Source organism: Pseudophryne corroboree, chromosome 3 (genome assembly GCF_028390025.1).
Source record: "Pseudophryne corroboree isolate aPseCor3 chromosome 3, aPseCor3.hap2, whole genome shotgun sequence".
NCBI lineage: Eukaryota > Metazoa > Chordata > Amphibia > Anura > Myobatrachidae > Pseudophryne > Pseudophryne corroboree.
In genome coordinates, this window is record NC_086446.1 from 546,100,094 (window position 1) to 546,111,890 (window position 11,797).

Consider the following 11,797-nt stretch of genomic DNA (forward strand, 5'->3'; position numbering starts at 1 on the left):
AACCAAACTGCAACTACGACAAACTCCAAACTACCAACACTCACAGCGTGCAAAGTAGGCCCTTAAATAAGCAGTGCAATCAATAGCAAGATTACCATACTGTACACCTGTGTGAATGAACGCGTCGCACGTAGGTATAAATAGGCACACACCTGGGCGTACACACGTCATCTCCAACATGGCTTCTCGTGAGGAATTAACAGCAGAGATGGACCGCATTGCACAGCAGCAGATGGCATTGGCGAAAAAACGCCTAGAGTGCCAGAAACGGATGTTGGAATACGCCTCTGCGGATTCTGAACAGGCAGGACCTAGTACTCTGCAAATGTCAGCTTCTGAGCCCCAACAATTGAGTGGGGATACCCTGCCACACACACATACTGGACAAACTGAGGAGGAATCAGCATTAGCCACACAAACACAACAGACAGAAGCTGCTAGTGAGGAGGAAGATGGTGAGGAGCAGCAGGAAGAAACCTCACAGGCTACCTCCAGACGTAAGAAAAGACAGCCAGCATTCACTAAGAGGGAGTTGCGTGTCTTGGTCACGCAGGCCATGTCCAAAGTACATAGAGGCCCCAAAAACATGGGTGCTGCTACAAAAGATCGCATCTGGAGGGACATCACACATTCTGTGAATGAAGTTGGCTCTGTCGTCAGAACATCGCAGGAAGTTAGACGACGGTAAGTGCATCTTGCCAGTCCTTTTTCTGTGCTAAGTTGACTTAAAAATGTAGTGACATGTGATGTTATGTATAGCAAACAGAAGCAGAACATGTGTCCTAGATATTTACATACACAAATAATAAGACTCTACTTTGCCCCTCTTTCACAATACATATGTAGGTGGGCCGACTTCAAATCCCGCCTGAAGGCAAAGAGGTCTGCGGAGTGGAATGCCTCAAGGGCTACAGGGGGAGGACCATCTGTCGCTGTGGAGTTTACAGACTTGGAGGAGATGGCGATGCCCTGTATCAGTTATGAGGAGGCCCAAGGGGTGTCAAATATGGACACGGACCTGCCTGAGATCCTGACGGGACATGACTTGCCAGGTAAGTTTACACATGTATTTGTCTGCAATTTAAACTGTATTTATAAAATTAAATCTAATTTTTTATTGTACTCTTTTCCCACACATTCTTCTATTTGCTTGCCACAAAACACAGCACAGGGGGATGATCAGTTTGAGTCACAGGAGGGTTATGTGGCTGAGGCTGAGGTGGAGGGACCTAGTGGGTCTGCCAGTGTGGGGCCACAAATCCCACCTCTGCAGGTTCCTACTGGCCCCCCCACCCAACCCTCTGCTATCCCGGAGATCCTGCTTGAAATCGCTAGGTATGGTGAGAGCCTAAATGCGTTTCAAGACGGGATCCTCCGGGAGGTAAGCCAGATAGCTGTCCGGCTCACTGAGCACCGAACCAGTGTTGAGCAAGGTGTTGCTCAACTCTGCCAAGGTCTGGCAGAGATCAGGCAGGGCCAAGAACAACTTGCCTCCTCATTCCAAAGCCTTGCAAATAACATCTTGCAAGGGCTCCAGGCCATCGCTGTCTCCCTTGCCCACAGTGGCAGAGAGCCACCCACATCGGCTCCCTCCCCTGCCCCTGCCCAGGAAGAACAGCCCACTGGGCAGGCCCAACGAAGGTCGCTCCGCAGACCAAGCCAAGAAGAACAGCCTCAGGCGGGGAGAAAAAAAAGAAAGTGATGTCTCTCCAGATGGGCAGCACCCATGTTTTTCATGTTGCCTCTATGTTATTTTGGAGTTGGCTTGTGTGGCCAGAATGGATAACTCCCTCTTAGTGAAATGTATTATTTATGTTTGGAGGTATTGTAGCCTGTGAGTTTTTGGGTATAAACACCAGAGCCATCTTCCTCTTACTAGTGTGCTATGTATTGTTGTGTTTGTGTGGTGGATCCTAATTCTTTCTCAGTTGTGGCAAAATTTTTGTGTGGCAGGGTGTGTAATATGTATTATTTTTGATTACAAATTATAATTTAGTCAGAAGCTGAATTTTGCAGAGTACTAAGTTCTGCTATATCATTTGTGTCAGTGCCATATGCTTGCTGCTTGGTCCATCTCTGCCTGTGAGACTCATGTGTAGCCATGTTGTTTTCATGTTGTGAAATCTTACTACAGTAATAAAAAAAAATTAATTAAAAATTGTGCAATTTATTCAAGGTAATGCATTAGGTAAATCTTAGTTCCAGAAAAATTAGGTCAGCATATAGACACTTGTGGACCAATCTGCAATTTCTCCAACAAAATTGCATCATCCAACAAATACAGGTATGCTTTGCACCACACTTTAATGTCCATATTAAGTAAACTGACACAACACTTTTTAGATTTATCTATTGATCAACAGGACATCATTTAAAACATTGTCAAATATTATAAACAAAAATTAATGTTACATTTCTGACAAAATGAAAGTGTATGCTGCATTATGTGGGTGTCGGTTTCTTTAGCAAAAATGTTGCAGCTTTAAATTTAAATGTTTATTTCACTTGTTTGTATTTGTTATTCTTACAAACATTTAAAAAAAAAATTAAAAATGTTTACACACCAACTTTAACACTAAAAACAACCTTATTTGGCAGTGTGTGTGATTTATATGTGAGTAGAATAAACATGTAATGTTGGTTCAGACAATTGCTATTTGCTAACTTTCATCTGCGCAGTAATTAGCTAGTAATTGGCCATCAGATGAATGTGCTCTCCAATTAACAGCTAATTACTGCATACACACTTGGTAACAGTACTTCGCAAATGTAGAGTAACTGCAGACCTACTCGGCTGCTGCGTGAAGGTTGCTACAGTTTCCTATGTTAGATTTAACAGCGACAAGGTATAATTGCAAAAAACACGCCCATTGCGAGTTGCATACTCCCACACTGTACGCCCACTTTCACGCCCATGTCGGAGCATTGCGAAGTCTCGCCTCCGCCACGCCTCCGCCACTCCTCGTTTTCGTTTGCCAGTTACGTGTTGGATTAAATTTGGCATTTTTGCACTAATGTCGTACGTATGTACTCGCGCATGCGTATTTACGCTTTTGCGCATACACTTAGTTTTCGTACATTTGCGTTGCGATGAATCTCAGCGACCAACTCGGAATGAGGGCCCCGGTTTTGCTCAACTGCTAACAAATTTGCTGCTGCAATCAACTCTGAATTACCCCCAATGAGCACTGCCAGTTTGCCGCACTCCCCATATGTTTCAAACTTCGGAAAGTGAAACTACCGGGTCTTTGTACCCGATAGACTGTAGGCCTGCAAACTCGGTCCTCATTACCCCACACAGTGCATGTTTTGCAGGTCTCCTCACAGAATCACAAGTGAAATAATTAACTCCACCTGCAGACCTTTTAAAATGTGTCAGTGAGTAATTAATACACCTGTGCACCTGCTGGGTTACCTGCAAAACATGCACTGTGTGGGGTAATGGGGACCGAGTTTGCAGACCTAGGCGGTAGACAATGCCATCTATAGCTAGCATTACCTATTGAATGCTATGGGATTCTCACTGCAGAATTCCCCTGACCCCACTGGGCTTGCAAATGCGCATACGTAATAGCACTCCCAGGTCACAGTCCCAGAATTCCTTACAACACAAAGGACAGATTTTATCAAAAGAGCTGCCCTTTGCATTTATATTTGCAATTATCCATGCATGCAGCAGCATAATAAATGCTGCTGTGCCTGCAATAAGTGTTGGGATGTATCTCATACTATATGCTATGCATGATACATTCGCCCCTTATCTGGTTATGTTTTCAGTGCTACGGGGCCTCTATGGAATGTTTTGTTATTTGGAAGCATCAGAGCTTGTGCCCTCTTTGTTAAAATCCAAGCAGGTATAGAAAGTAAATCTGATGATAAAAGACAGATTCTTGCGTTTAATTAGAATGCAGACAGTCACTCTTTTTCTCATTAGATCATTTGTCTCTAGCACAACAGAGACACTGCCACAACCTGGTAAATAGAATAGATAATGTAAGCTAATGTAAGTAATGATTTATTGGCTCTGCCCTTGCAATTCTTTCATTTTGCGTTAGAGGTCATGTTTGAAAATAGGATTGGCTTGATGCCTGTCTTAATGCATCCTTCCAACATTAAGAATTTCTCTCTTTTTTTTTTCTTTTTTAAACTAAGAATTAACATTTAGGATTGTAGCTACACTTACACCAATTATATGTTACATTTTTTGATGTTAAAAGGGTGTTGTCTGCTGAGAAAGACAGAAATGCTTGCACTCTCACCACTCTCCATAACATTCTATGGGTTTTGCTGGTTCCCACTGACCAGTGGTTGCTGACTAATCTTACTGGAACCACTTGGCTGTAACAACCCGCACTTGGCGGTAAATTTACTAAGATGGGAGTTCTATTCAAGATGGGATGTTGCCCATAGCAACCAATCAGATTCCAGGTATTATCTTCTAGAAGGTGCTAGATAAATGAGAAGTAGAATCTGATTGGTTGCTATAGGCAACATCCCATCTTAAATAGAACTCCCGTCTTAGTAAATTTACCCCTTGGTCTGATCAAAATGGCCATGAAAGAGTGTGAGCGGAATTAAGGCTGGAAATGTAGGTAGAAGCAGAGTGGTTGAGGGCTTTGTATATGAGAGAGGAGTTATTTGGTTCTCAGTGGGACAGGAAGCCAATAAAGTGACTGGTAGTCTGAGGCAGCAGAGGTACCATGACAGGACATGAAAATGAGGTGGGCATAGGGTAGCTTTAAGAAGGGGTGATGTGAGAAATAGCAATGCCATAGAGGAGTAGATTGTAATAGTCTAGATCAGTGGTTCCCAAACTCTGTCCTTAAGGCACCCCAATAGTGCAGGTTTTAAAGCTATCCATGGCTCTGCACAGGTTAAATCAAATTGACTGAGGCACTAATTAAGTCACCTGTGGCCAGGCATGGATATACCAAAAACTTAGACCATTAGGGTACCTTGAGGCCCACGTTAGGGAACCTCTGATCTAAATGATTATAGTATGTATAAGAGTTTTAGTAGCTTTGAGGTTGAAGAAGGGCCAGGACTTAATAGGGGGGGAGGGGGATGGAGGATGGAAGAGGAAAAGTAAGGTCAAGGATGACAGTCAATCAGACAATAAATAGACATGGGAAACAGAGACAAAGTAGATGTTATCAACAGAAGGGTAGGGTCGTAACTAGAGATGAGCGCCTGAAATTTTTCGGGTTTTGTGTTTTGGTTTTGGGTTCGGTTCCGCGGCCGTGTTTTGGGTTCGAACGCGTTTTGGCAAAACCTCACCGAATTTTTTTTGTCGGATTCGGGTGTGTTTTGGATTCGGGTGTTTTTTTCAAAAAACCCTAAAAAACAGCTTAAATCATAGAATTTGGGGGTAATTTTGATCCCAAAGTATTATTAACCTCAAAAAACATAATTTACACTCATTTTCAGCCTATTCTGAACACATCACACCTCACAATATTATTTTTAGTCCTAAAATTTGCACCGAGGTCGCTGTGTGAGTAAGATAAGCGACCCTAGTGGCCGACACAAACACCGGGCCCATCTAGGAGTGGCACTGCAGTGTCACGCAGGATGTCCCTTCCAAAAAACCCTCCCCAAACAGCACATGACGCAAAGAAAAAAAGAGGCGCAATGAGGTAGCTGACTGTGTGAGAAAGATAAGCGACCCTAGTGGCCGACACAAACACCGGGCCCATCTAGGAGTGGCACTGCAGTGTCACGCAGGATGTCCCTTCCAAAAAACCCTCCCCAAACAGCACATGACGCAAAGAAAAAAAGAGGCGCAATGAGGTAGCTGTGTGAGAAAGATAAGCGACCCTAGTGGCCGACACAAACACCGGGCCCATCTAGGAGTGGCACTGCAGTGTCACGCAGGATGTCCCTTCCAAAAAACCCTCCCCAAACAGCACATGACGCAAAGAAAAAAAGAGGCGCAATGAGGTAGCTGTGTGAGTAAGATTAGCGACCCTAGTGGCCGACACAAACACCGGGCCCATCTAGGAGTGGCACTGCAGTGTCACGCAGGATGGCCCTTCCAAAAAACCCTCCCCAAACAGCACATGACGCAAAGAAAAAAAGAGGCGCAATGAGGTAGCTGACTGTGTGAGTAAGATTAGCGACCCTAGTGGCCGACACAAACACCGGGCACATCTAGGAGTGGCACTGCAGTGTCACGCAGGATGTCCCTTCCAAAAAACCCTCCCCAAACAGCACATGACGCAAAGAAAAAAAGAGGCGCAATGAGGTAGCTGACTGTGTGAGAAAGATAAGCGACCCTAGTGGCCGAAACAAACACCGGGCCCATCTAGGAGTGGCACTGCAGTGTCACGCAGGATGTCCCTTCCAAAAAACCCTCCCCAATCAGCACATGATGCAAAGAAAAAGAAAAGAAAAAAGAGGTGCAAGATGGAATTATCCTTGGGCCCTCCCACCCACCCTTATGTTGTATAAACAAAACAGGACATGCACACTTTAACCAACCCATCATTTCAGTGACAGGGTCTGCCACACGACTGTGACTGATATGACGGGTTGGTTTGGACCCCCCCAAAAAAAGAAGCAATTAATCTCTCCTTGCACAAACTGGCTCTACAGAGGCAAGATGTCCACCTCATCTTCACCCTCCGATATATCACCGTGTACATCCCCCTCCTCACAGATTATCAATTCGTCCCCACTGGAATCCACCATCTCAGCTCCCTGTGTACTTTGTGGAGGCAATTGCTGCTGGTCAATGTCTCCGCGGAGGAATTGATTATAATTCATTTTAATGAACATCATCTTCTCCACATTTTCTGGATGTAACCTCGTACGCCGATTGCTGACAAGGTGAGCGGCGGCACTAAACACTCTTTCGGAGTACACACTTGTGGGAGGGCAACTTAGGTAGAATAAAGCCAGTTTGTGCAAGGGCCTCCAAATTGCCTCTTTTTCCTGCCAGTATAAGTACGGACTGTGTGACGTGCCTACTTGGATGCGGTCACTCATATAATCCTCCACCATTCTATCAATGTTGAGAGAATCATATGCAGTGACAGTAGACGACATGTCCGTAATCGTTGTCAGGTCCTTCAGTCCGGACCAGATGTCAGCATCAGCAGTCGCTCCAGACTGCCCTGCATCACCGCCAGCGGGTGGGCTCGGAATTCTGAGCCTTTTCCTCGCACCCCCAGTTGCGGGAGAATGTGAAGGAGGAGATGTTGACAGGTCGCGTTCCGCTTGACTTGACAATTTTGTCACCAGCAGGTCTTTCAACCCCAGCAGACCTGTGTCTGCCGGAAAGAGAGATCCAAGGTAGGCTTTAAATCTAGGATCGAGCACGGTGGCCAAAATGTAGTGCTCTGATTTCAACAGATTGACCACCCGTGAATCCTTGTTAAGCGAATTAAGGGCTGCATCCACAAGTCCCACATGCCTAGCGGAATCGCTCCGTGTTAGCTCCTTCTTCAATGCCTCCAGCTTCTTCTGCAAAAGCCTGATGAGGGGAATGACCTGACTCAGGCTGGCAGTGTCTGAACTGACTTCACGTGTGGCAAGTTCAAAGGGCATCAGAACCTTGCACAACGTTGAAATCATTCTCCACTGCACTTGAGACAGGTGCATTCCATCTCCTATATCGTGCTCAATTGTATAGGCTTGAATGGCCTTTTGCTGCTCCTCCAACCTCTGAAGCATATAGAGGGTTGAATTCCACCTCGTTACCACTTCTTGCTTCAGATGATGGCAGGGCAGGTTCAGTAGTTTTTGGTGGTGCTCCAGTCTTCTGTACGTGGTGCCTGTACGCCGAAAGTGTCCCGCAATTTTTCTGGCCACCGACAGCATCTCTTGCACGCCCCTGTCGTTTTTTAAAAAATTCTGCACCACCAAATTCAAGGTATGTGCAAAACATGGGACGTGCTGGAATTTGCCCATATTTAATGCACACACAATATTGCTGGCGTTGTCCGATGCCACAAATCCACAGGAGAGTCCAATTGGGGTAAGCCATTCCGCGATGATCTTCCTCAGTTGCCGTAAGAGGTTTTCAGCTGTGTGCGTATTCTGGAAAGCGGTGATACAAAGCGTAGCCTGCCTAGGAAAGAGTTGGCGTTTGCGAGATGCTGCTACTGGTGCCGCCGCTGCTGTTCTTGCGGCGGGAGTCCATACATCTACCCAGTGGGCTGTCACAGTCATATAGTCCTGACCCTGCCCTGCTCCACTTGTCCACATGTCCGTGGTTAAGTGGACATTGGGTACAACTGCATTTTTTAGGACACTGGTGAGTCTTTTTCTGACGTCCGTGTACATTCTCGGTATCGCCTGCCTAGAGAAGTGGAACCTAGATGGTATTTGGTAACGGGGGCACACTGCCTCAATAAATTGTCTAGTTCCCTGTGAACTAACGGCGGATACCGGACGCACGTCTAACACCAACATAGTTGTCAAGGACTCAGTTATCCGCTTTGCAGTAGGATGACTGCTGTGATATTTCATCTTCCTCGCAAAGGACTGTTGAACAGTCAATTGCTTACTGGAAGTAGTACAAGTGGGCTTACGACTTCCCCTCTGGGATGACCATCGACTCCCAGCGGCAACAACAGCAGCGCCAGCAGCAGTAGGCGTTACACGCAAGGATGCATCGGAGGAATCCCAGGCAGGAGAGGACTCGTCAGACTTGCCAGTGACATGGCCTGCAGGACTATTGGCATTCCTGGGGAAGGAGGAAATTGACACTGAGGGAGTTGGTGGGGTGGTTTGCGTGAGCTTGGTTACAAGAGGAAGGGATTTACTGGTCAGTGGACTGCTTCCGCTGTCACCCAAAGTTTTTGAACTTGTCACTGACTTATTATGAATGCGCTGCAGGTGACGTATAAGGGAGGATGTTCCGAGGTGGTTAACGTCCTTACCCCTACTTATTACAGCTTGACAAAGGGAACACACGGCTTGACACCTGTTGTCCGCATTTCTGGTGAAATACCTCCACACCGAAGAGCTGATTTTTTTGGTATTTTCACCTGGCATGTCAACGGCCATATTCCTCCCACGGACAACAGGTGTCTCCCCGGGTGCCTGACTTAAACAAACCACCTCACCATCAGAATCCTCCTGGTCAATTTCCTCCCCAGCGCCAGCAACACCCATATCCTCCTCATCCTGGTGTACTTCAACACTGACATCTTCAATCTGACTATCAGGAACTGGACTGCGGGTGCTCCTTCCAGCACTTGCAGGGGGCATGCAAATAGTGGAAGGCGCATGCTCTTCACGTCCAGTGTTGGGAAGGTCAGGCATCGCAAACGACACAATTGGACTCTCCTTGTGGATTTGGGATTTCAAAGAACGCACAGTTCTTTGCGGTGCTTTTGCCAGCTTGAGTCTTTTCAGTTTTCTAGCGAGAGGCTGAGTGCTTCCATCCTCATGTGAAGCTGAACCACTAGCCATGAACATAGGCCAGGGCCTCAGCCGTTCCTTGCCACTCCGTGTGGTAAATGGCATATTGGCAAGTTTACGCTTCTCCTCCGACAATTTTATTTTAGGTTTTGGAGTCCTTTTTTTTCTGATATTTGGTGTTTTGGATTTGACATGCTCTGTACTATGACATTGGGCATCGGCCTTGGCAGACGACGTTGCTGGCATTTCATCGTCTCGGCCATGACTAGTGGCAGCAGCTTCAGCACGAGGTGGAAGTAGATCTTGATCTTTCCCTAATTTTGGAACCTCAACTTTTTTGTTCTCCATATTTTATAGGCAGAACTAAAAGGCACCTCAGGTAAACAATGGAGATGGATGGATTGGATACTAGTATACAATTATGGACGGACTGCCACGGTTAGGTGGTATAAAAAAACCACGGTTAGGTGGTATATATTATAATAATAATACAATTATGGATGGACGGACTGCCTGCCGACTGCCGACACAGAGGTAGCCACAGCCGTGAACTACCGCACTGTACACTGGTTGATAAAGAGATAGTAGTATACTCGTAACAACTAGTATGACACTATGACGACGGTATAAAGAAAGAAAAAAAAATACCACAGTTAGGTGGTATATATTATAATAATAATACAATTATGGATGGACGGACTGCCTGCCGACTGCCGACACAGAGGTAGCCACAGCCGTGAACTACCGCACTGTACACTGGTTGATAAAGAGATAGTAGTATACTCGTAACAACTAGTATGACACTATGACGACGGTATAAAGAAAGAAAAAAAAATACCACAGTTAGGTGGTATATATTATAATAATAATACAATTATGGATGGACGGACTGCCTGCCGACTGCCGACACAGAGGTAGCCACAGCCGTGAACTACCGCACTGTACACTGGTTGATAAAGAGATAGTAGTATACTCGTAACAACTAGTATGACACTATGACGACGGTATAAAGAAAGAAAAAAAAATACCACAGTTAGGTGGTATATATTATAATAATAATACAATTATGGATGGACGGACTGCCTGCCGACTGCCGACACAGAGGTAGCCACAGCCGTGAACTACCGCACTGTACACTGGTTGATAAAGAGATAGTAGTATACTCGTAACAACTAGTATGACACTATGACGACGGTATAAAGAATGAAAAAAAAACCACGGTTAGGTGGTATATATTATAATAATAATACAATTATGGATGGACGGACTGCCTGCCGACTGCCGACACAGAGGTAGCCACAGCCGTGAACTACCGCACTGTACACTGGTTGATAAAGAGATAGTAGTATACTCGTAACAACTAGTATGACACTATGACGGTATAAAGAATGAAAAAAAAACCACGGTTAGGTGGTATATATTATAATAATAATACAATTATGGATGGACGGACTGCCTGCCGACTGCCGACACAGAGGTAGCCACAGCCGTGAACTACCGCACTGTACACTGGTTGATAAAGAGATAGTAGTATACTCGTAACAACTAGTATGACACTATGACGACGGTATAAAGAAAGAAAAAAAAATACCACAGTTAGGTGGTATATATTATAATAATAATACAATTATGGATGGACGGACTGCCTGCCGACTGCCGACACAGAGGTAGCCACAGCCGTGAACTACCGCACTGTACACTGGTTGATAAAGAGATAGTAGTATACTCGTAACAACTAGTATGACACTATGACGACGGTATAAAGAATGAAAAAAAAACCACGGTTAGGTGGTATATATTATAATAATAATACAATTATGGATGGACGGACTGCCTGCCGACTGCCGACACAGAGGTAGCCACAGCCGTGAACTACCGCACTGTACACTGGTTGATAAAGAGATAGTAGTATACTCGTAACAACTAGTATGACACTATGACGACGGTATAAAGAAAGAAAAAAAAATACCACAGTTAGGTGGTATATATTATAATAATAATACAATTATGGATGGACGGACTGCCTGCCGACTGCCGACACAGAGGTAGCCACAGCCGTGAACTACCGCACTGTACACTGGTTGATAAAGAGATAGTAGTATACTCGTAACAACTAGTATGACACTATGACGACGGTATAAAGAATGAAAAAAAAACCACGGTTAGGTGGTATATATTATAATAATAATACAATTATGGATGGACGGACTGCCTGCCGACTGCCGACACAGAGGTAGCCACAGCCGTGAACTACCGCACTGTACACTGGTTGATAAAGAGATAGTAGTATACTCGTAACAACTAGTATGACACTATGACGGTATAAAGAATGAAAAAAAAACCACGGTTAGGTGGTATATATTATAATAATAATACAATTATGGATGGACGGACTGCCTGCCGACTGCCGACACAGAGGTAGCCACAG